Genomic DNA, 24,092 nt, shown 5'->3' on the forward strand with positions numbered 1-24,092 from the left:
TCCAACCTGTAAAATTTTTTGAATCTTGATTCTACTTTCTATCCTATTAACTTACCCTTTCTGGGTTTTTATCTGAACCTTTGATTAATCAGCATTTTCATTCAAAAACAATCAGAGAAACAATAAAAGAAACTTTCCGAAAGTTTTTTTTTTTCACTGAAATTTCTGTGAAAGCATTATGAGCCACTGTAAAATAATATGGCAGAGGCTTTTTTCCTCCTCTCTTTCTGCATGGGCTTCTGTTTTCTTCCCATCCCTCCCCCTAGACTTCAGCGTGCCATTTCCTGAAGCCAGAGTGAGTCAGACAACGATGTTTCTGACTTTACTTCTGACATAATGTTTCCCCAAGGAAATAACTTCTTCCTTTCTTTTGTTTGGCTTTCTTGATCTTAAAGATGGCCACAAGAACACAAGATACCTTAAACATCTCAGGCCAGTGAAATGCAAACCAAGACCATTGCCCACAAAGCAGTATTTTCTCTCAAAGATTCAGGGATCAGCGTGGGGGGACCGCCGTGACGCCCCCCACGCTGCCTCGGCGGCCTATCCATTCTCACTCGGGCGGACAGCGCCAGTCCCCGTGCACGATGAGCAGTGCCAGCCCAAGGCTCTATTCTGCTATCAGGACAGGTTGCTCTTCTCTTTTTCCACATCAGATGTGGTCAGTTGCACAGAACTGAGTTAAATTCATTTGAATTAAATCCCTTGCCCGATGGCACGTGAATCGTGACTTATGTTCTAAGCTTTTATTTTTAACAACAAAAAAACCCCCAAACAAACCCAAAACCCTTGTCAACGGATTTAAGTTTTGAATAAGAATCCAAAGCAATGTGAAAAAAAAAGAAAAAAATTGTATCAATTCCTTATATGAATTCTTCCAGATTTATGTCTACCAAGAAATGTATGTCCTTTTTTCTCCCTCAAGGTAAAACACAGCCTGTGTGAAATTTCTCCTTTTTCCTCTGCCAGCCCTCTGATAAGATCGCTATCAGTTTTTTTGGATAAGCAAGAGGACTGAAATCAGAATTGGAGAACTTTGATCCTGGTTTTTGGCCAGTTTCTCCATTAGCCAAACGGCATGTTTTCAGATTTAGCTAGCACTTACTGAGCGGCCCGTCTTATCATCTAAGACCCACAAAGCAAGACTGTGAGTCTCCACTGGGAGGTGTCAATCTATACTCTACTTTTCCTTCTTAACACTTACCAAATCTCTAGTCAACTGATTATTAACGCAATTTTTTGTGTAAGTCTATTGGCTTCCCTGGGCGCTAAGATACATGAAGGTGGACTTTGCATGCACAGTGTTCATTTGTGTAACCCCAGTGTGTAGCCCAGGGCCTGGCACAAGTAGACATACAGCAAATGCAGCTTGAATAAGCAAGTTAAATAAAAAAATAAAAAATAAAAACAAAACTGAGGCTCAGAGGTTTAGGTTGCCCAAGACCAAAGTGTTGAATGGCAGGGCTATGAGTATAACTCAGGTCTTTAACTCCAAAAGGAGTTCCCACTCTTAAGTTACTTCCACGTATATTCACCACTTGCTTTTTACGGGCCAGTGGAGAGAATCCAAGAATATATGGAGGCAAAAAATAAATCCCCTACATTGAAAAAACGGGACGTTTATTCTGTCCAATTGCCCAAACTCCAGGTCACAAAAAATTATTTCTAAACTTTTAAGGAAGAACTCTGCGGGAGACAGATCCTAGGATTCACACAATTTATTTAGTATAGAATAAGGTGGAATTATTCAGGATCCCTACTGTACGCTGCCCAAAGGAATAAGTCAGCAAAATGCCCAAAGGATGTCACTTGTCACTGGCCTCTCTTGTCTACCCTGTGGGGTCCTGATTACTGGAGGTTCTAGGTTAGGCCAACTTGCTATACTAATTCCACACTTAGAATGGAAATGTTTACACTGTTAACACTCGTGGATGCTAAGTTGATTGTGTTTTTATTTTTTTTAATCTTTCAGTTTCATTAGGTGGAATTGTTACAATTTGACTGCACATATACAATATGTTGTATGTAAATACATATACACAATATACTGCACATATTTTTTAAAATTTACATATATGTGTTGCACATTGTTTCTAAGAACATTTAGAGCTTTAGCTTTTTAAACTTAGTTATCAAAGGAAAAAAGCCAACTACAAAATAAGAATTAATTCAAAAAGATACATACACCCCACTATTAGTTTTTATTTTTAAAACATTCCATGAAAACACATGGACAATATTCTTTCTTCAAAAGAAAAATCTTCAGAGTGAGAAAATCAAAGGTTTAGATTTTCAATAATAAACAGTGAACAATAAAGTCTGACATTGTTTTATAGCACAGACCCCTTCAAAGTCACACGGGAGTCAGCATTATTAAAACTTCCCTGCAGTTGTGAGTCAGGGATGAACACAAGAGTAAAACACATTGCAGAGGAGTTTGGAGGAGAAAAAAAAAAATCCTGCTACTTTGTTCTGGGTTGAGATTCTGAAGTATTCTCATTCACAGTAATAATTGCCAAAAACCAGGGTCATTTTCCAAGAAATTTATGTTTCTTGGACTCTCTGCTCCAGCTGGCGCATTGATTTTTACAGCGCTCTGTTCCAAATCTCAGTTCCAGCTCGCTGCAGGCTCTGTCCTGTTGTGATTACGGAGGACGGTGGTGCGGGGGCCCTGAGCTGGGGGAGGAGGGAGGAAGAAAGGGAAAATCCATCTTAACTTTGAAAAGTGCTGGGTTGACCTGCATTTTTTAGGGTGATAGAGTCACTTAGACATGCTGATTGACTACAGAGCCTCCCTGCTTCTGGTTTCTCTCCACGAAAGAGCAGACAGGCTGTTTTTGCAATAACCTTTCCCACTTCTGCCCACACGGGTGGCTCCTTTCCTTCCTCTAAATCATTGTCTTCATGAGGTTTATGCAAACCTCCTTCCAAGGCTCTTCGAATGCTGTGGCATATTGTAAATCACATGCTGGCTTTTTCAGTTGCCTGGGCATTATTTTGCAGATCTTTGGCTACTATTTTTTTTTTAATTGAAGTAGAGTCAGTTACAATGTGTCAATTTCTGGTGTTCAGCACAATATCCCAGTCATGTGCATATATATATATATATATATATATATTCATTTTCATATTCTTTTTCATTAAAATTATTACAAGATATTGAATATAGTTCCCTGTGCTTTACAGAAGAATTTTTTTTTACCTATTTTTATATATAGTGGCTAACATTTGGCTATTTTTTTTAAAAGTGACGGATTTGTGGTTAAAGCTTGGCCAAGTTGTCTATGTCATTTGCCAGGTTTTGAAATGCAACTGTAAAATTTCCATTGATCTCAGCAGTGGCTGAATGGATGGGGTTGCTCACATTCACTCACTAAGCATTTCATTTCATGAGTTAGGATATCCGCCTTCGGACCCTCCTCGGGGACTTGCACAAATGGCCCCCTACTGCTTCTCATCACCTTCAGACTTGCTATGTGGTCTTTTAAAGCTGAGCATCATGAAATAAAATGTTAGCTGAGCTCACTTCCCCTTCGTGCAAAACAGCTTCACCCCTTGTGGGGCCACGGTCCTCCTCAACGTGGCAGGTTCCTCCTACTCTTTGCTTTTCCTCATATGGTGTCTGTACCTTCCCAGAAAACCCTCTTTCTCCTTGAGACTGAGTCAAGCCCACCACAGGGGCCCAGATTCTGTTCCAACTCAGATTTCTCTCTCCTCCTACCCTTCCCCTCACTGACTCTGTAAGTTTCAGCTGCCAAGCATGTCACGACTTTGGCCACAGAGAGACCTGCTCTGTCACTACTGATGTGACTCTGTCCACATTATTTCGCATGTCTCCCTTGATTTAGCATCTTCATCTGTATTGAGAGATGAAGGATAGATTGCTCAGAGGATTACAGGTGTAACATAAAAAAATAATTACTAGCACACGTTAAGTACAAAATATGTTAGTCCCATTCTCTTTTACCCTATAATTTTCTCTACTGTTCTGATGTGTTTACACCCTGGCACTTTAGTAAAATCCTCTGAAGGACTAGCATTATATACATTTCTTTTGCAACCTACACAGAGCCTCTCTATCGAGGCATATGGGTCCTGAGGGAAAAAGATAATGAACTAGAATATAAACTGATCTGCTTCTTGAAAGCAGGTGAGTGGATTGTTCTCAAAGCCTGTGGATGCTTGGCTGTGAGCTCTTATTGGCAGGAGAGCTCCCTAGTGTTGACTGTTAACCCCGGTGTGGGAGCGAGGTGGGTTTGTCCAGACCCTGAGCCCCAGCACCTGCCTGAATCAGCTCTGCCTCTGCTCCGGAGGAGCCGTGTGCCCTCGGGCCCCAGGCCGCGTCTCTGGGCTTCAGTGTCCTCTTCTGTGAAATGGGGGTAACAGTGGCACGTGGGACTTTATGAAGGTGTGTTGTATTAAATGAGGATATATATACACACACGTTGATATATATTTATACAGACACATGTATAAAAGCCACATGAGTATTTGCTGCAATCATAATTATGTTATTGTTGTTGTTGTTGTTGTTATTATTATTATTATTATTTGAGCTGGATAAAAAGCAGCTCTTGTTATCTCGAGAGGACCTATCACATAGTGGAAGGACAATAGAGTTTGGATCCAGATAGACCCAGATTCTGGAAGCCCTTGCTTCTCTTAAGGTAAGGGTCTCCCAGTCTGTTCTCAGAGACAGGAGATAAAGCTGCTGCTCGTGTGTTTGTGAGAGCCGCATTACATAAACACTAACTGCAAAGCACCGAGCACAGTGACTGGTCCGAAGCGGGTCCTCAAAAACGGAGCTGATACTATTATTATTATTATTCTATTATTTATCTAATCTGTTATACAAGGGACCATTGTTTACCACCAAGACAAAAAGAAATGTTGCCAATTACATAATAATAGGCCAGCAAGACAAGATATATTTGCTTTTCAGATAAACAAGGATGTGGGGGGAACAAAAGCGTCAACTAGACGAAAGACACGCGCTTTGCTAAGTAAGGGATCAGGAAAGAGCGAACTTCCGGGGCGGCTCCGGGCCTGGGAGGCAGAGGCAGCGTGCAGAGGGGTGAAGGGCAGTCCTGGGGCCTGTCAGGGTCTCAGGCCCTGGACTCTGAGATGTCACGCCTGGCCGTGTGAGAGGATACGCTTTTAATCCCCGTGAGCCGCACGGGAAGCTCCCAGGGACTCACGGCTTGGCATAACTGCCTCTTCCCCAGTTATCTGATGCCAACAAAAGAAAGCCGCCATCAGCCCGCCAAGGACTGAGTCACTGTCCACGGCAGCCCCTGACCTCCAGCACAGCCGACAGGCGCCCAGGGCGGAGGTCAGGAGCGAGGCGCCCCGTGCTCTGGAAGAACTGGCAGGACAGGCCTTCCGGTCGGTAATGTTTTCAGGAGAAACGTTTTATGAACCTGGGTTCTCACCTCTTTCCATCCTTAGAAAAGCACGAAAAGCTTTAGCTAAGATGTCTGTTCCTTGTGACAAGCCTTGTGACGACCTTCTACCAAGACACATGCTGGTCGCACGTGTGCCCCTGGCCTGGCCGTCCCCCCCCGGCCCCACCAACCTCGTAGGAAGAGTCTCAGAGCTGAGGAGCGCCTGGCTCCCAGTAAGATACCGAATAAACTCGACTCACACCTTTTACGTTGTGTGTTTTTCTTCAGTGGACACTGGTCACGAGACTTTCGACAAAATGCAGTGAAATGCAACTAGATCAGGTGGCCCTTGAACTAGTTTCACTGGTGCTCTGGCTCGGGCCTCTCTGCTTCACGCTCAGCAGCGGCGCAGATGCAGACATCAGGCGCACGTCTTCTCAGGCTTCGAGGCGTTTCCTTTTTCCCTACAGCTGCACCAGATTTTCATCCCATTTCCTCTGAGTGACCATGAGAAAAGGCTCTTCTTTGTCTTTTTCTGGTTCTAAAACACGAGAGAATAAATTGAGTTTTTGGGTCATTGCCAGATGTGTGATAGGTCTGCAAGGAAAACAATAAGCAATCTTTTCTGTTTGGAGAGACGAGATTCGGAGACTACTGCCCTGACAGGTGACGCATGAGCCCAGGCCCCTCTCCTCTCCCCCAGCCCGCCTTCTGATTAGCTTTCCTTTGAAGGTTGGCTGAGATGAGTTAGAGCATCTTTCCTGATTCACATCCAGTGCATGTGGGGGTGTCACAATTTACACTCAAAACTACAAACTTTGCAACGCCAGGTTCTAAATCATCACTATCACTCAGTTTAGTCTAGTGCCACTGGCCTCATCAGACACATATTTCTCTCTGTCATAAGGGATTTGGGGTCAGCTGATTTCCAAGTTTTAGAACACAACTGTTTCCTTTTCATTCCTGCACATTCCTCATTCCGCATGAATCTAAACAGTTCTTTAAAAACTTGTGTCGTCTTTCACGGCCAAGCATGGCTGCAGTGTTCGTTCCTTCTCTCATTTCTAATCATGTGGGGCTCCCCTTGTCACTGCAGGACCGAAAGGGCTTAATCTTATGGGAGATGAAGAAAAGGATCTCAGAAGAGGAGCATCCCTGTGTTTTTGTGCAGACTTTCTATTTATAGTCCCCCCCGCTAATGGGGACGTGGCTGGCGCACACAGGGGAGTGCCAGTGAACCGGCCTCGTCCGGGAAGAAATTGTCCCTCTCGCACAACAGACCCAATTTTACTGCTATTTTGAAATAGAGTGAGAAAGACCCCGTGACTTTTCACCAGAAAAGAGTGACCTCTTCCCTTAAGTAAATGCAGAGGTTGTTTCTAGATGCAATGTTGCTAACCACCTAAAACTGAAACAAAAAATTTCTCCACAAATTAATTTGACCAAAACAAATTAGAATAAAATACAATCAATTGAGCAAAACAGCCCTGCAAAGTATCTCCTGTCTTGTTCTCGATTGTAGGACCCTTGGGAGCAAGGAGAACCTTCCTCGTGTTTAATTCTCCTGCTATTTTAGAACAAGGCTTGACAACTTGTAGGTTCTCAACAACGTTTCCTTAATTAAGTAGAATTAATGATTAAGCTCCCAGCCACCGCTGCAAACACTCATAGCAAAGAAATATACTTTTTTGCATAACTCATATAGAAGTAGAATAAGTTTGCTGTAAAGCAAAGAAAAAACACGGATATGCAAATAGAACATTTTTAGCCAGTATCTCAGCACCCAAAGGCAACCACTCTTAACATTTTGGCAAATACAAGTGTTTAGAACCCAGTCTAAATTTGGGGTTCAGAATTCCAGACTCAGAGGAATTGAATACAAGCCATACTATAACATGATCAGTAACTCCAAGAAAAATAGAATGGACTTGCACTGCAGAACTGTTTAACTCATAAAGGAAAACCCTTTTCTAAGTCAGTCATAAAGAGCGTTGCAGGCGGGCTCCCCAAGGAGAAACAGGCCCCGAGATGAAGCCAGGTGTGCAGAGGTTTTACTGGGGCATAACGCCTACGAAAGAAAGAACAAGAAAGCAGGACTGGGCAGGGGTCTATCAGGCCACGATGCAGATTTGACAGCGACGCCACCAGCCTGACGGGAAGTCCTGGCAAAGACGGCCCATCCCAGGAGTCCATGGTTGGGTGGAAGTGGTTGGAATTACCACCTTGCTCAGTCCTTGGTTGGTGGCCCCCTCAAGAATGTGTGCACTTGGGTCAAAAGCTGAGCTGGGTGCAGACAAAGCTGCCGGCTGGGGGCTGCCGGCTGCCCACAGTGCCAGTGGCCCGCCAATGACACCTTCCTCCAGAATGGATCTGGGTGCTGTCTCCTCTTTCAGCCACAAAGATATTCTCTTATGTTTCCTCTGAAAAGAAAACTACTTGTGTGTTGAGAGCTTTAATCCACGAGGAGCTTACTTTCGGGTGCGGTGTGAGTTCAGCCTCTAAATGGTGCCCTCTTTCACTGACAAGCGCATCGCTTTCCACGGACTTTAACGTGACCATTTACTGCGACTCTGGATGTGCTACTGGACAGTGGTTCCTGAAGGCTGGAAGAAGCCCTCCTCGCTTTGGGGGCTCTTCACAATAAAGGCTGCAGACATAATACGTTTTTCAGATCAATCTGCATTATGAATGCTTCCCCCTTTACTTTCTTAAGTCTAGACCATCATCAGAACAATAAATTGAGTCCTGATTTGCAGTAGTGTCCAATTTCTGCGGCATGAACACTCCCACCATGACTGACTTCAAGCTGCCAGTGTGGTACCACTCAGCGCAGCGCTGGGAGAAGACAGCAGGAGGACACTGCTGTGCAGCGTCTCCTCCGTGCAGATGAAGCAGGTGTAAACAACCTCGGGCAGGGCAGCGGGAGCATGGACAACGGGAGCTCAGTCAGTCACCGCAAAGCCATTGGTCAGCGAACCTTGGGTATTTATTGCTTTTGTTTTTAATGTAATTAACCTGTAAGTTTATATAATTTAATCTTTAATGATGTCTGTGGTTAAAATCTGGTTCACAAAATTCACAAAATTTTTGAAAAATTTAACAACAGGCTCTCATAAGCCAGCCCAAGCCAGCTCCAGTATTTCACTACAAACTGGAAATTTCCCTGTTTGGTGCCAATCCTGGAGAAACTTGAGCACAGAAGCAGGAGGGTTCAGGCAGGAGAGAACACAGGAAGTGGAAACAACGTATCTGTTCACAAACTGATGAATAAACTTGGGTCCATTCACATAATGCCATATTAAAATTGGTTAAAAATAAGATGAATTAGATCCTCGTTTATCAACACAGATCAATCCCCAAAGAAGCTGCAAATACTTTCATGCAGTATGGTACTAATTGTGCAAAAATTTAAAACACACAAACACATTTTAAATCTAGTTTATGAAATTAGATTTGAAACACACGAAGTTCAAGACAGGAGTTACCTCTGGGGAGGGAATGAGAGGTGGGCGGGAACTTTAACTGCATCTGTAACATTTTATTTCTAAAGAGAAAATGATAATCTGAGCATTAATCACAGAGAAAGAAAAGCCAACATGATGTGCCCCTGATAGAAATATGCAAGATACCTGTGCAATATACTTGCTAAAAAAGAGGACTTACACCTGCTTAAACTTCTAGACCCAACTCCCAATTCACGGAAAAGCAGGGACAAAGGACAATGTTAAATGGGGCCACTGGGATGCAGTCAGCAAAACCTGGAGTGTGGGGTTTCTTCAACCAATGAATTACAAGGAAGGAAACAGAGAGCGGGGTGAGAAATCTACAGATGAAAAGAGATCTATCAGTCGATTGCAATGTAAGAACATTACTTTGGTTTTTGACTCAGACAAATAGGCTGTTAAAAATTAAGGAAGAAAATGGGAAAATTTGAAAACTGAAGGTCCACGGGAAGATATTAAGGAATTACCATCCATTATTTAGGTGAACTAATGATATTGTGGGTATGTTTAAATAATCTTTATTTTTTACGTATTGATGTTCAAAAAATGCGTGGATGAAATGGAATGATGGCTAGGACTTGCTTGCAAATGAGCTGGAGGGGGCTGCTGGGGCACGTGGGCAGAGATACAGGTGTTGTTTCTCCTTCTATGTGCTTGAAATTTTATACACTTTTTTTTAGAGGAGAAGGAAGGGAAAAAACAAGAAAAACAATCTGTTCACTAGATGGTTTAACATCTGTTATATCTAACTGGGTGTCATTTTATCTTCTGTATGTTTTGCTTAGTTTGAAATACAACCTAACTTAAACTTTTAAAAGACTTAAATCTGCATAAGTACCTCCAAAGTACCACAAACAAAATTTACTCTGACGATATTTTAAATACCATGATCGGGCTTCTGAGGAAGGAGAGAGATAAGTTATCAGCCGTGAGCCTCCCGCTCATGCGTGCCAGACCCTTGAGTTAGCCTCCCACCAGACTGCCCCGGCCCCCCTCAGATAGCGGCCACCGCTGTCTAGTGCCAGGAGCCAGAAGCCAGAAGTTAACCCTTCCCTGCGCTGAAACAAGCAAGCCTCAGCTCTCCGGCTGCTCAGCGGAGCCGCGGGGCTGCCACTTCCAGGTAAATTTCCTTTCCAGTCTCTTGTGTCTGTGAAGAGGGTGTCTTCCTGATCTGTTCTGTCTGCAGGTTATCAGGCCACTTAAGTCTTGCTGAATACTTCCAAACTCTTGAGGGTGATTTAAACATTCTCCATGCAAATTGTACGTCCTCCCCGATGCCCCCATGTGCACACGCACACACACTCATATTCATCAGTACATACTGAAGACTGTACGACCCCCTCCTGGTGGCAACTCACAAAAGACGTGGCGGAAGTTGGGCATCTTCAAAATTAAATTGATTAGAAAGAAAACAGTATTGGTCAGAGGCAGAGAACACTTTACACGTTCTTCCAAAGATACCATGCTTGATTCTTCCTAAAATGTAAAATCTTTTTTTCTGAGTTCAGGCTCTTCAGTGCTTTGATTGCTCTAGTTTTCCAGTGAAAACCAAATTTCCATTAATTCACAGATACCTAGAGGTGTCTGAAGGCTTCTCCATGCGAATGGCCAAAAGTCACACAGACCACTGGTTTGGGCTCTGCAGTAAATGACTTACTGGAAAGGCAGGATGGTGTTATTAAGAGTGTGAACTTTGAAACCAAAATGCTGGTGTGCAAATTCCAGCCGTGTCACAACTAGCCAATTGACCGTTGAGGAGCTACTAAACCGCACTGTGTCTTACTTGCCCCTGTTTAAAACAAGCATAATAATAGTACTTAATTCATAGGTATGTTTGTGAAAATTAAAGTTAACATATATAAAGCACCAAGAATAATGCGTGGCATGGAACGAATGCTACAGACGTTGCTAGCATAGCACGTGAGCTAGTAAAGGACACTAGCTGGTGTCACTTCATGCTCCTAACGGCTGGCACCATTTTACAGATGAGGTTGAATGACTCGTTCAAGGTTGAAAAGTTCATAGTAGCAGAACAAAGGCTTGAATCCGAGTCCTGCCAAAGCCTGCGCCCTTCCTACCACACACCTAGTCTTTCCTGTGTCTGAGCACTTACCAAGATCCTGCACTATTAAGAAAGCCATCTTTGCAACAAGACAGGAGATTTAACCTAAAGCCTACATGGCTTTGGGATATTTAAGAATAAGGAAATTGAAAATAATATGTCCAGTTCCTATATTGAGCAATTCCAACCAGAGATTGAGAGAGATTCGGAAGAGTTAAATTGGAGTATCAGGTGATTAACATTTTGATGTAAATGCTCAGACTATTTAAACAACTTCACGTTGCATTGGGGTAACTAGTTAAGCAGATACCAACAGTAAATATTAATGGTTCTAGGATTAAACACGAAACACGTGAGTCATAATCATTTCTTTCAAATCATCATGAGGCAGAAGACGTACTGTCAAAGAAGTGACACATCTGAAATCACATGAGAAAACATACGTCAAAGCCAACTACAAACTTAAAAGTAACCACAACAGTGCAGTGTTGCCTACTGCTGTGGGTCGAACTGCGTGTTCCAGAAAGGCGTGTTCAAGTCCTAACCCTGATCCCCGTGACTGTGACCTGATTTGAAAACAGGTTGTTGGCAGGTGTTATCAACTTAAGAGGGGGTCAGATCGAACTAGGGTGGACCCGAAGCCAACATGACTAATGCCTTCTAATAAGAGAGGATGCTCGGACCGAGAGGAAATCTCCCTGTGAAGAAAGAGGCAGACTGTGTGGTGAACCATCTACCAGGCAAGGGAGGCCAAGGTTTTCGGCAGAAGCCAGAGGACAGGCGTGCAACACTATCTCTCAAAATCTTCAGAAGGAACCAATCCTGCTGACAGCTGGATATTGGACTTCTTACCTCCAGAACTGTGAGAGAACACATGTCTGTCATTTAAGCCATCCAGCTTGTGGCGCTGTGTTAGGGCCTCCCTGCAAAACCAACACACGTATAAAGGTTAATTCAATAAATGCGCAGTGAGTTTACAGCAGTGCTTCTGGGCTGACAATTCGTTTCTTTAACACTGTATTTTCAGCAGTTCTCTTTGAAGTATGTCAGAATAGTTTAAAGCACACAGACACACACATAAAACTTGTACTTGAAGACCAAAGAAATGACAGAAATTATGATTTAGTATTTAACATATTAAACACGCATCATGTATCAACTAAGTAAAACATCATGCTGAGAAGACTCACAAGCACATTTTTTTTCAAAAAAAGACCAAAAAACCTGCTGACAAAAATATACAATTACTTGAGGATGCTTTTCCTCCCCAGTTTAATTGAGATGTAACTGGGATGCACGACTGCATAAGCGTAGGGTGTGCAGCATGACGGCTTGACTGGCGCATAATACATTGTGAAGTGGTCACGGCTGTAAGTTCAATTTGCATCCACTGTTCTCATATAGACACAATAAAAAGATAAAGACGTTTTCCTTGTGGTGCGAGTACACAATAAAAAGATAAAGACGTTTTCCTTGTGGTGCGAGTCCTTAGGATTTACTCTCATAACAACCTCCGATGGCACCGCAGAGCAGCGTGGACGGCAGCCAGCAGGCCGTACATCATGTCCTCAGAACTTCATCTTAACGGCTGGACGCTGTAACTTTCCTCCAGTGCCTCCTGCCTCAACCCTCTTCCTCTGATAGCCACAGATCCGATCTCTTTCTCTGTGAGTTTGGATATTATATCTTTTAGATTCCATATACCAGCGAGATCGTACAGTATTGGTCTTTCTCTGCCTGAGCTATTCCACTTAGCATAATGCCCTCCAGGTCCATCCATGTTGTCACAGATAGAAAGATTTCCTTCTTTTTTACAGCTGAGGACTATTCCACTTTATTTGTATATATTATATCTTCTTTGTCCCTTCATCTGCTCATGGGCACTTAGATTGTTTCCACACGATTATTATAAACAACGCTGCAGTGAAATGGGGGTACAGGTATCTTTTTGAGGTAGTGATTTTATTTTCTTTGGAAAAATACCCAGAAGTGGAATGGCTGGATCACATGGCAGTTCTAGTTTTAATTTTGTTGCAGAAACTCCACACTGTTCTCCATAGCGGCTGCGCTAATTTGCCACCCCATCAGCACTGCCCAAAGGTGCCCTTTTCTCTGCATCCTGACCACCGCCTGTCTTTCTGATAAAAGCCCTCTGACAGGTGTGAGGTGGTATCTCCTCGTGGTTTTTTCAGGTCAACTCTTTAGTTGCCCATCAATGAACCAGTGATAGACTGCATCTAAGGTTTTCAATAAAGAAATAGAAAACACAACAAGAGGGGAAAACTGAAAACAAGTGTCTCAGGGATTCAAGTCCAATTATAAGTTTGGAGATGCTGGGGTCATGAATTCTAAAGGATAGTGGAAGATAAACCCACAATCCACACTACCTTTATTTCAGTCAGTATTACAATCTCATGCAGGAGCAGATGCATGTAAATTTGTGCAGTTTCAGACACCATCCGTGTATCAAGCATATTCTGTTAAAAAAATGTGAAGAAAACATTAGCAATATTCTCTGAATGACAGAGAAAAAGCTGAACATACATAGACTCATTAAGCGAAAGCACTTTTAGTTTTCTTTCTTTCCTCTACTTCTTTAGCTTTTTCTTCTTCCCTCCCTTCTATCAGCCCACCCCTCCCTAGAGCAGAAGAACCAGCCAAGTTTCACCCATTAAAGCATCTGTAATACAGACTTAAAAAAAAAAAATTGCCTCCAAGCAAACTTTGCTCTTCTGAGGTCTTCTGAGTGACACCATTTAGTTATGCAAATGTAGGCAAGAAAGCCCCTGCCTTGGGGGAACTTCAAGTATCTTTTGTCTGATTTGACAAGGCTGCCCCTCCCCTTGGAATACAAAAAAAAAAATCAATTTGCATTAAACACCCCCAAGAAGGAATGACCTGCACCCCAACTTCTACTCTCTGAGATTCAAAGTCTGCTAGAGCTGTAGGGGGTGAAAAATGGATGGGTTCCTCCCAAGGTCCAGGGATAGCGCAGAGGCATAAGGGTTTAGAAATAAGGCTTCCATGCCGGGACAAAGGAAGAGCACAGAAAATCAGCTCCAGCGCTGAGTCTGAGTCTTGGAGAGACAGAGAAGTGCAGTTCTGGGGTTGCTGCAGCCAGCACGGAGGAGGCTGACTTCAGCCCTGGGGGATACGACTGTGTGGAAACTCAGAGCCTGGCCCTGTGGTCCCAAGCAAGCTCTTCTTCCCTGAGGAGTCACCTTTCCTCCTAAGGGACTCTGGAGGGGCAGCGCCTTGTCCAGCATCTGAGAGAGTGGCAAAGCCTTGGTGGGATTTTCCGTGCTATGGACCAGACCCTCAAAAACAGTTGCTCCTTCAGAGAGCAAAGTTCCCACAGACCAGAACACTTGGAGATACTGGGAAGAACCCAATGGGTGTCTGAGCTGAGCCCTATCCTAGTTCTCCCAGGAGAAATATTTTAGCTTTACGTCTTTCATAAAGTTTGCCTAAAGTAAGGGAAAATCAACCATGATAAATTTAACTCAATAAATATTTGTTGAGGGGGAGGGTACAGCTCAGTGGTAGAGCCTATGCTTAGCATGCATGAGGTCCTGGTTCAACCCCCAGTGCCTCCATTAAACACACACACACAAACACAAAAATTTTGTTGAGACAGTTACTGAGCCTGCTAGTAGAGTGGGCATGATAAAATGTAATTGGGTAAAAAAAGATAACCCGAAACACATCTTTGTCCTCGGGGAACTTACTGTCCAGAAATGGGTGGGTGGGCTGAGATGCAGCTGCTGGCCGCGTGGAGTTATTCAAACTTAAATTAATTTAAACTAAATGAGAGGTACGAGTCGGCTGTTCAGTCACAGCAGCCGCACTTCACGCTCTGTGAGCCCCATCTCCGTCACCGCGGAGTGTTCTACTGGACAGCACTGGTCTAGAGGGTTTTTTGCAGAAAAGCTCTGAGAGCCATATGGCTTCTGTGGCAACTACTCAACCCTGCCGTGGTAAAAGCAGCCGTAAACACTAAGTAACGGAATGGACGTGGCTGTGACCCAATAAAACTTTATTTACAGAAACAGGCAGCAGGCCAGATTTTTTCCTGTGGACCATAGTTTGCTGAGCTCTTGTCTAGAAAAGAAACAACTGGCTTTGGTGTAAGGCTATCACATGGAATAGAGAATACAGTAATTACCTTTCTGTGGAAGGTAATTCTGTAGACATTCACTATAGATACATTACCTATAATAATAAATGATTTTTGTTTAAAGCCGATGGACTTTTGGGTGATTGGTTCTGCAGCAAGAGTGTAAGGGACACACTTTATCATGTCACCCCTCTAATGCCTTATATAAACAACTTTCTAAATGCTGGCATGGAGTACTGAAGGGGAAAAACCCACAAAGGGACCAGCAAGACCTCCCAGGCAGGGCCATTGCCTTCCCGTTTTTGTGCTTCTGTAAAACAGCTTGCTTCTAGGAAAATGAAACTTACCCCTAAAAGTCCATTGGTTCCCCCAAAGCTAACTCCTGACTGGTCCATTTCTAACACCTCATTTGCATTTATCCCTAAAATTCCATTGGTTCCCAAAAGCTCATTCCTGATTGGTCCATTTCTAACACCTCATTTGCATATGGCACGAACTTAATTGAAACCTAAAATCCTATAAAAGCCTGTGTAAATCTACAGACGGGGTCCAGAGCTTGGAGTGTTAACTCCTCTGAGCCAGCCGGTGTAATAAACCTAAGTTCTCCAACCTGAGTGTCACTTGGTCTCTCAACAGGATTCAGGTTTCTGCAACAGAATGTCTGCCATAGTTTTGCATCTTCCAGTGCTCAGATCCAAAACCTCTTTGGAGCCTTTACAAACTTCTCCATGCAATCTGTCAGTCCCTCCCCACAATGGCCATAAACTTCTTAACATCTGATCGCTATACACTGAATTCTAAGTATTTATTATATGCTTCTGTCTCTAAGTAGATAAATAAGCTGTTCAGAAACAGACTTTATGACTTTTTCATTTTTGAATACTTAGTGTCAACACAGTTCAGCATCTAGTAGGTGTTCAATAAATATTTGGGCTTTTTTGGTAATTTATTTATTTATTGTTTTGACAAGGGATTGGGGGGGTAACTAAGTTTATTTATTTAGTTAGTTTTTTAAGTGGAGGTACTGGGGATTGAACCTAGGACCCTGTGCATGCTAAGCACATGCTCTGCCACTGAGCTCTACCCTCCCCCACTAAGTGTTTGTTAAATTGGCACAGCCATTTTGGATATTGTTGACAGCACCTCTTGTTGCCCACACACTTGGCTTTTTTATGAAGCTTTTGCTCTAATGTTTCGCCATTACTTGTATTCTTGCAACAGCTCAACATTGTGCCTGTCCAAAGAGTCACTGAAGCTATGAGTGTCTGCTCATAAGTGTGTTCAATTTATCTAAATTCAATCCAAGCCCTTTTTCGTTCACAAATGTCAGTTTCCAGACAGATCAGAGTTAGTTTCTTTGTGCATATTTCCATTTTCTAAAAATATTTATGGATACTCATTTTATAAGTGGCATGATTTACATTTGGCATTAGCTGAAAGGCAGTTACATTTTCACCTAAAGCTTCTGTGAATATATTTTAAAGTGAATATAATTTGCACCTTAAATTTGCATTTTTATGACCAGGGGTTGTAATTGAAAGCAAGGTAATTGAAAACAGAGAAAATGAAAGATTATTATTATTTAACAATCCAACTACCCAGTTAGAAGTCCTTTTAACAAAGTACAGTAGAAGAAACCATAGCATTAGATCATAAAATATTACCAGATTACAGTGTATTTCCATAAAAAGCAGCACAGGTAAATGACTATATTCATCCTTCCCAGGCAGGGGAAACCCATTCTGTTGTAAGGAATTACATTATATTAAATGTCTAGAGAAATATCAACCAGATTTTTTGCTATTGAACACATAAACAAATGACCTCTGCCCTAAAACTAGTGTTTCTTAAAATTGATAAAGTTCATTTCCTGTTTGATACAACTTTAACTCTTTGAATATGTGCTAAAAATAATCAGAAAATAAATAAAAGCAAAAAAGACATAATTTATATTGTGAGAATTACATTTTCTATACACACTGAGTTATCATTTCAAAATAGATATTAAAAAGAGCCATTCATAGTAGTCTCTCAGAGCCATACAGGACAACGAACCAGATGACATAAAAGTTCCCTAGACTGTGTTGATTTTCTTTATGTTAAATTCAATTAAATAATTTTGTTGTTTTCGTTTTTCTGTTGTTGGTGTGTTTTTAAATAATTTATATCAAATATAATTTACTCTGAAAACTTTCAGATTAATGAACACATACATCAGAGAAAAAACTCAAGAAATAAAAACTTCAGTATCTAATTGTCTAAAATGTCTATTACATTTTAATGGCTTATATAATATATAAAACATTGTTTCTGTTAATCCACGGCTCCGATTACAGCAACTGCTACAGATGTGTCTCTTCCCTGGAACAAACTTACACTGTTGGCCTGTGAAGGCAGCTGTTGAGGTGGTGGGTATTTTTCCTTGACTGACAATGGGGAGACACAACAGCGGTTTACTGTCACCTGGCCAGACAGCAGGACAGCTTTACTGTCTTGCCCCAGAGTGGCGACAACTCACGGACTGTGTGCTGTTGCTGAGACCACAGAAGTGTTCGTTGTCTCATCACACCGGCGGAGTTCGTGCTGGTCCCGGCGCCGACGACACTATGCTGATAGGCTTTAGAAAGCATGTGCTGGCAGCTGTTCAAGGTGTCTTGATAAAATACTTGTGTGCCGAGGGGTAGGTATGGGTTCCACTAAAATACAGAGATTAGCCACTCCAGTAAAATCCCTGGGGATCCAGTGGAACTGAGCATGTCTATCTATCCTCTCCGAAGAGAAGAAGTTCCTGCACCTTTTCACTGTCTGCATTGAGAAAGAGGCACAGTGCTTGGTAAATATCTTCTGATTCTGGAAGCAACATATACCATATCTAAGTGCACTGCTCCCCATCCATTTACTGAATTGACCAAAAGGCTGAAGACTTTTAATGAGTCCCAGAGCAAATGAAAACCTAACAAAAAATGTAATGCAAGGGTCCTTACGATCCAGAAGCTTTAATTGTACTCAAGAGTCTATGACCAGATACAATGCTATTGTCAAACACTGGAGCAAATATTTGTAAGATTGACTCCCAAGGTCTTAGAACAAAGCCACATATGTTTAGTAATAACAACTATATTTTGAGAAATAGCTCTTGACGTAATTTGTCCCTGACAGAGAATGAAAGTCTGACTTTGGAACATCAGGGAACAACATGACGCAACAAGGCACACGTCACAGGGACAGCGATGGTTGTAGTTGATTTGAAGTCCATGGGAAGTCGTTTTCAATCTCTGCACCTTACTGCCTCCCAGAGGCAGGTTTATAAAATTCTGAATGCCAACCTTTTTTTCATTACAGACCTACATTTCCTCCTGTAGTTTTGTTTTACTGCTTCTAGTTCTAATTTCCACAAACTCTCCTAAAATCTTTTACATAAGAAAATATTACAAATATTTGAAAGCAGCTATGAGGTTCTCCATGAGCCTTTAGTTCTAGAAACCAGAGTGTGTTGATTTATTTTATTATGATTTTTTTTTGAAGTATAGTCAGTTAAAATGTGTCAATTTCTGGTGTACAGCATAATGTCCCAGTCATGCATATACAGACATATATTCATTTTCATATTTTCAGAGTATGTTTAATGGAAACCTGAGAAAGCTCAGCTCACAGAACTCACCCAATGGCAATAGAGAGAAAATGGCATGCCTGTAGCTCCTACTTATTACAGACCCCAAATCAAGCCAACTGTGAGTCTTTATGAGATACAGGGCTAAAAGTTTCCAGAGGAAGGGTCAAGTACCCAGCAATAGAACACAAAACATTAATGAGAAAGATGAACATAATACCATTATATTTTTGAAGTCTCAGTCAAATCCATCCGTGAAATGCATGCTCCTAAAAAGACCCCCATGAGATACCTCACACACCTAACGATTGCATTTTCAGTCTTCTTAAATTTACTGAGACTTGTTTTATGGCCTAGCTTGTGATCTATCCTGGAGAATGTTCCATGTGCACCTGAAAACAATGTGTATTCTGCTGCTTTGGGATGGGATGTTCTGTATGTATCTAGGATTAAATGTTTTAGGAATATAATAATAATAAGTGAGAGTATGGTACAAGGGACAAGTTTAATAAGGTTCAGTTACAGGAATTAAAGATAATGGGAAGTACAATAATAAAAGTAGCATTCATTCATAGCACAAAAATTTCCACATTATCACAAGAGAGTGGATTCAGTGTAAATTTAAATTGAAAGCAAAATAACATGGCACAATGGAGGGAAAATACACCCATGAGTATCTGGTATGTCGGTCAGGTTGAGCAAGGAAATAAACGTAAAGTTTTCCTCTCTCTAACCATATTTCTTTCACTGATAAAACACCTATGATTTAGGTTGTATTTTTCATTTATAATCTCTTGTATCAGAGGATTATTTTTTCTTAATTTTCCTCTATTTTTTGCACTTTTAGAAAGGGAAATAAAATTAATCTCTTGGAATCCAGACCATATTAACATTGTAGCTCTTTTATTCTGCTGAATTAATTGCACACATGTGAGGCTGAGGGCTCATGGAGCTTTATTCCTGACAATAATATTCTTGGTTAACTATTTTAGTGGAGAGGGCTTTGTTACATAGTTTTCCACTTAGCCTTCATCACTGTAACAGCTCTTACCCCACAGACTTGGAACCCAATGTTACTCCAGCTGCCAAGTACAACAATGCTGGTAATACATTCACGGCTTGGGGAAATGATTATTGGGTGGATCTTCAGACCATTGTCTCCACAGTGGACCAGACCCATTGTGAGCCAGACTTAGCCGTGACTCCGCACTTAGCCACCTAGCTCCTATAAATGTCCTCACTCAAACAGAAACATGATAATTGTTTTGGTACAATTCCTCCAAGAAGCAGAAACCAAGATGGTATTAAACATGCAAGAAATTGGATGGCCAACAGACACATAAGGAGATGCTCAACATCACCAATCATCAGGGAGATGCAAATCAAAACCACAAGGAGATATCACCTCACGCCTCTTGGAATGGCTATCATCAAAAAGAACACAGTTAACAATGCTGGAGAGGATGTGGACAAAGGGAACCCTCCTACACTGTTGGTGTGAATGTAATTTGGTGCAACCACTATGGAAAACAATGTGGAGGCTCCTCAAAAAGTTAAAAATAGAACTACCATATGATCCTGCAATTCCACTCCTAAGTGTTTACCAAAAAAAACCTAAAACACTAATACAAAAAGATACATGCACCCCTATGTTTATTACACCATTATTCACTGCCAAGATATGGAAGCAACTTAAGTGTTGACAGATGAATGGATAAAGAAGATGTAAGACAATGGACTATTTCTCAGTCATAAAAAAAAGGAAGCCTTGCCATTATTGACAACATGAATAGATCTAGAGGGTACTATGCTAAGTGAAATAAGTCAGACAGAGGACAATACTGTGCCATCTCACTTAAGTGTGGAATCTAAAATGACAGAACAAAACAAAACAATACAAAATGAAAATAGACACATAGATACAGAGAACAAAAGGGTAGGTGCTAGAAGGGAGGGGGGTGAGAGGGTGAACTAGGTGAAGAGGATTAAGAGGTCCAAACCTCCAGGTATATAATGAAGAAGTCACAGGGATGTAATACACAGCAGAAGGAATATGGCCAATAATATTGTAATAACTTTGTACAGGGACAGATGGTTCCTAGACTTATTGTGGTGATCATTTTATAAAGTATGCAAATATCAAATCATTATGTGATACACTTGAAACTAACAGAATATTCCAGGCCAACTATATTTCAATTAAAAAAATACATGAAAGAGAAATAAATTATTATCTTAAATCACTGGAGGGTGGGGACTTGTGGAAACGTAGTATCCAGAATATAAAGCATTCCTACAAGTAAGTGACAAAAACAAACAACCCAATTTAAAAAGGGGTATGCTTTTCTTCAGAAAAGATGTACAAGTGGCAATAAATCCATGAAAAGATGCCCCACGTCCCTAAACATTAAGGAAACGCAAATCAAGACCACAGTGAGATACCACCTCACACCCATTAGGACGGCTATTGTTAAAATAAATAAATAGCAATGGCTGGTGAGGATGTGGAAAAATTAGAGCCCTTGTGCACTGCTGGTGGGAACGTACGATGGCTCAGCCCCTGTGGAAAACAGCATGCCGGTTCCTCAAAAAATTTAAATTGAATCACCATATGATCCAGCAGTGTCACTTCTGGTGCAAACCCAACAGAATTGAAAGCAGGTTCTTGAAGAGATATTTTTACACCAAAGTTCATAGAAGCATTATTCACAGTAGCCAAAAAGCAGCCATGGACAGATGAGTGGGTAAACCAACTGTGGCACATGCATACAATGGTTATTATTCAGCCTTAAAAAGGAAGGAAATTCTGACACACGTGCAATGTAGATGAACCTTGAAGACATTATTGGCTAAGTGAAATAAGCCAATCACAAAAGGTCAAATACTGCATGATTCTACTTCCATGAGATACCCAGAGTAGGCAGAGTCACAGAGACAGAAAGTAGAAGGGAAGTTGCCTGGGGTAGGGGAGACGGGGCAACGGAATGGAGTTTGGGAAGATGAAAAAAGTTCTGGAGACAGATGGCAGTGATGGTTGTGCAATGCGATTATACTTCATGCCTGTGTAAAATTCTGAATATTATGTTCTTGTATTTTACCACAATTTTAAAAAATTAATGTTTGAAGTAAGAAATTTTATGTTATGTATATTTTAAATTAAAGCACACATTTAAAAAATGCCAAAAATTCATTTCAGGAGACAACTTGTAAGAAAAAAAAATGGAGAGGGAGCCAGGAGAGGCCTGGAGAACCATCAGACAACAAAGCCGAGACGCCAAGGGAAGGAGAGAGGGCAGGTAAGCTGGTGGAAGTGTCAGCCCTGCAGTCCTAAGCAGAGTGGGCAAGGCTGCCTGGGGATCCTTGAGCCAAAAGTGGCCTCTCGGAGAAGTCCCACACCTCTCAGGAGCGGTCCTGCCTTCGTATCGCTGCCATGCTCAGCCATTGGCTGGAAGCAGCGGGGGAAGCACAGCTTCGGCGGGAAGATGGGGGTGGTTTTGGAGTTCAGCAGCTGAGCTGTCGGGCAGTTACTCTCCCCAGCTACAGCGACGACACTTCAGATCTACCTAGTGAAGGCAGTTCAGACCCTGCATCCAACAGACCTCAAAAATCTCCAGACCTTCATGTCTACCCAGTGTCCTCTCACTGAAGGAAATGGCCCCATGGGAGGAGGACAAGTCATCACAGTGGACACCTGTCATGGGGTTGCAGGGTTCTTCCTAGGAACCTGGCAACCGCTTCATCAATGAACTCCGGATACAAAGTTGGGCTCAGGTCCAGGGACTGAGCAAGAGATGGAACATGCTGCTGGGGTGATCACCTCAGCCTCCTCCCTTCCGCTCTTGTCATTTTTTGTTGTTTGTACATTTTAAGTAGCAGTTTGGGGGCTGCCTGTCCCTCTGAGTGCTATGTTCTAGCAACTATCTCTACCACTTCCTGTGGTTCACACCCTCTGGGCTGCCCCTGCAGCCTGGCCAGACGTCCCTGTAATCGTGACCTCGCTGCGGCTCCGGGCGCTTAAGCATCAGCGCTGGCTGCTCTGTTGCATCACAGCGCCTCCGTCTCCGTGGACTTCAGCAGTGCGGGTCGGGATGTCACTCCCTCTCCCCGGGTCGCAGAGGACAGCCGCCAAGTCCCCCCCTCCCCCGCCGGGGGCACGCCCAACGCCTCCGGGAACAGGGTGTCCTCTGGTCACCCCCACTGAACACTCTTCTCCTGGGTTTTCTGACCTCACAAAATATCCCCATGCCCGCACATCTGTCACCAGCAAAGCCCATTCACCATTCCCCGGAAAAAAAAAATAGAATCTGGGTAATAAAGAAAGTCTAACCTTTTTTTTTCTTTTCCTTTGTGTCTGGTCTAGTTTCATTGGCTCACAGGAGGCCGTGCGCAGAGGCCTCGCCCCCGCCCTCCAGACCGGAGTTCCCGGTGCAAAATAGCGCGAACGCCCCGGCTCTGGGCCGCGAGCAGAAGCCCCGGGCAGCGCGCCTGCGCCCAGGACGGCGGCGCGGGGGGCGGGTGCAGAGGCGCTGCGCCTGCGCACAGCACCGAGCGCGTGCGCTGGAGCGTGATCAGCACGGCTGCGCCTGCGGGGGGGGGGGGGAGGGGGGAGGCTCCGCCCCTTCCCCCGCCCCGCCTGCGGGGAGACCCCGTGCTCTGGAGCCCCAGCTGACGCTTCTCCATCCTCTGATCAAAGAAGGAAGCTGTCCTTTGCTTCTGAACTGGACTCGGTCTGGTTCTGTGGGCTGGAAAGACATGGAGCAGAAGGACCCTTGTTGGGGACCGACTAGGGAGGGTCGGTAACGCATTCACTTCCCTCAGCTTTATTCCTTTTTCTGGGCTTTCATGAGAATTTATTCTGTTTTTCACTTTTATTTTTTTCAGGCCTTTAAAAGCCACCCTCTTGGTGAGTTTGCCACATCCTAGTTTCCTTGACAGGGTGTTGAATTCCAAGAAGGGTCATCCTTCAGGTCAAAGACTCTTACTTACCCAGTCTTGTTTCTGGCCATGAAGATCCAGTCCCGGGGATACGCACCTGGCTTCTCCTGGGACATCTTGTCAACAATTCTTCACCTCCTGGGAGGTAGCCTCTCTCCTCACGTATCAGGCTGTCCTCAGCTGGCTTATGCTGAAGTGTAACCCTGCACGTCAACCTGGTAGCCAGCAAAGGAGGCAGGGCAGCTCCTGGGCAGGGGGCGCGGTCGCCTTGTGGAGGAGAGGCTCCTAGGGCATCTTCCAGCGCGAGGGAACTGCCAGCTCTTACAGGAGAACGACGGGCCCCTCTGCAAGCGCTGAGGTTTCAAGTTGCTTTGCTGAGCACAGAGGGGCACCCAAGGAGATACCACCGCCCTGTGTTTCAGGGTCCCGGGGGTCCCCAACAAGAGTACTGACTTCAGTCCGCCTGGGCGAAGCATCCAAA

At 43.1% G+C, this 24,092-nt stretch overlaps 1 long non-coding RNA gene across 2 annotated transcripts in view; it reads right to left on the reverse strand.

The window, feature by feature from the left end:
• The window catches only part of LOC140688804 (uncharacterized), a 31,743-nt gene extending 8,572 nt beyond the window's left edge, over positions 1-23,171 (reverse strand). The window contains exons 1-4 of one of the 2 annotated variants that reach the window (XR_012063638.1): positions 23,004-23,171; positions 13,337-13,426; positions 11,802-11,872; positions 5,644-5,925 (exon numbers count right to left, since the gene is read on the reverse strand). This is a non-coding gene — a long non-coding RNA (uncharacterized lncRNA). Of the gene's footprint in view, positions 1-5,643; positions 5,926-11,801; positions 11,873-13,336; positions 13,427-23,003 lie in introns of those variants that run through there. The other variant, XR_012063639.1, reaches the window with a different exon arrangement.
• Between the last annotated feature and the right edge of the window lie 921 nt (positions 23,172-24,092).

The sequence above is a fragment of the Vicugna pacos genome, chromosome 23 (genome assembly GCF_048564905.1).
Source record: "Vicugna pacos chromosome 23, VicPac4, whole genome shotgun sequence".
Taxonomy (NCBI): Eukaryota; Metazoa; Chordata; class Mammalia; order Artiodactyla; family Camelidae; genus Vicugna; species Vicugna pacos.